This window comes from Sinocyclocheilus anshuiensis, unplaced genomic scaffold, assembly GCF_001515605.1.
Source record: "Sinocyclocheilus anshuiensis isolate Anshui unplaced genomic scaffold, SAMN03320099.WGS_v1.1 scaffold1352, whole genome shotgun sequence".
NCBI lineage: Eukaryota > Metazoa > Chordata > Actinopteri > Cypriniformes > Cyprinidae > Sinocyclocheilus > Sinocyclocheilus anshuiensis.
In genome coordinates this window covers 183,286-185,219 of record NW_015546087.1, presented here as the reverse complement: position 1 = coordinate 185,219, position 1,934 = coordinate 183,286, and the positions used below count along the sequence as shown (strand labels likewise).

Here is a 1,934-nt window from a genome sequence, read left to right as displayed (position 1 = left end):
TATGTCCCCACTGGATGCAACAAATGCCTCGTTTATAATGGGTTTTCATGTTTTTGTCTCGTCGCTCCGGCCGGACAGGGCATCATCACAGTATGGTGAGGGGCGTAACATTTCCATCACACGCTTGAGGTATTCGGCCAATCACAACGCACTGGATAGCTGGCCAATCAGAGCACACCTTGGTTTTCAGACCGATGAGTTTTGTAAAAATCGACGCGTTTCAGAAAGGCGGGGCATAGAGGAGAAACAATAATGTACAGTATGTGGAAAATAATGTGTTTTTTTGAACCTTAAACCGCATAAACACATTTCATTACACCAAATACACAAAATAATGTTCTTTTTAGCAGCATCATATGACCCCTTTAAGATCTTAATTAAAATCTTACAATTTACATTAAAATCTTTCCTTTTGTTTCCAAACAAAACAAACATATATAGGTGTCCTTGAACTTTGTAAAAAGATAATCCGGTTACCATCTTGACTGAAAAACACTATTTTCAATGTCAATTTTTCTTTATATTTTTTTTCTTTATTTTAGTACACTTTCACATTAGCGTGCACTTCTACTACTACTACGGGGATCGGCTGGAAACTAGCGACCTCTCCTGGTTGGATTTAGTATTAACATCATAATCTCAACGCAATTTCTCCATTACTTACCGTTTCACATTTTACAATTGATCATCCAAGTCGTCCAGCCGGCCGTATTTAAAGAAATTGCGGGCCGCCAGTTGCCCATCCCTGTTTTAGATGTATGTACATATATAAAAAAAACTTCTATTATCTACAATGATGTAAAATAATTACTTATTTTCCGGCCCATATTACTCGCTTTGATTGGCCTAAGGCGAGGTAGCTGATTAACTGACTAATTGTATTGTTTTAAAAATGTTTATATAATACACTCACATTTTAATCAAGCAGTCTAACTCGTTTTTAGATAGAAGAATTCGTTTTAATTTTACTACAGTTTGCCAACATAAAAACTCGCTAGTTGCAATATGGCTAATTAACTTTTTAAACGTGCACACAAGACTCTCGAAATGCATGTTCTCTTCTGTATATAACTTAATTAGTGTAACATTTAAATAAAACTGTTAAAATATATCAGATGCGGCTTACCTCCTTTTGCCATCCATCAACCGTTCCATACCACTTCCTCTGAACTGCGTGCGTGTGACGTCACATGGGGCAGGGCAACGTGACACTCCACCTGAGTCCGTTTCGTGATGCCTTTTTGTCTAAGTTCGTTCGTCTGATGCCTTTTTGTCTGAGTCCGTTTTGTCTGATGCCTTTTTGTCTGAGTCCGTTCGTTTGATGCTTTTTTGTCTGAGTCCGTTCGTCTGATGCCTTTTTGTCTGATGCCTAATTGTATGAGACCTGACACCGTTTTTCCTGAGACCTGAAGCTTTTCAGTCTGAGGCGCGATGCCGTTTTGTCCAATGACTGAAGTCTTTTAGTCTGAGGCATGACGCCATTTCATTTAAGGATGTCCTAAAATGTACACCGTGTACTGCAGACATTTCAGACCCTGCAGAAATGCACAAACACAATACAAACGCAGTCATTCTAACAGCAGAATGTCATTTCATTTCTGTATTAGAAGTAACAAAATGATCTTACTTTGTTTTTGTTTCAGGTTTTCTCTTTTTTCCACAAATGCCGCCGTCACCTTTCCTTGCAGGTCCTGCTCCACCACCAAAGCTCTGCAGCAAATGCACAGGAATCAAGAATCAGAAAAGTGCTGTGATAACTCTGTTTGAAATTACAATAATTAAAATAAACTACAACTTAAGATTTAAAAGATGTTTTATTCATTTCTGTAGTGTACTCACTGAGAGCCTTTGATGGCAGCATTGCTTCATCAGTCTCTCTGCAGCAGATAAACACACGTGTGTCTCATCTGTCCCTGTAACATCCAGACAAGAGT

The 1,934-nt window shown here is 38.5% G+C and overlaps 1 long non-coding RNA gene across 1 annotated transcript in view; it reads right to left on the bottom strand.

Annotated features, from left to right (window-relative positions):
• The window catches only part of LOC107700093 (uncharacterized), a 3,566-nt gene extending 2,195 nt beyond the window's left edge, over window positions 1–1,371 (bottom strand). Inside the window, exon 1 of the long non-coding RNA XR_001635519.1 lies at window positions 1,127–1,371. This is a non-coding gene — a long non-coding RNA (uncharacterized LOC107700093). The remainder of the gene's footprint in view (window positions 1–1,126) is intronic.
• Window positions 1,372–1,934: the final 563 nt, after the last annotated feature.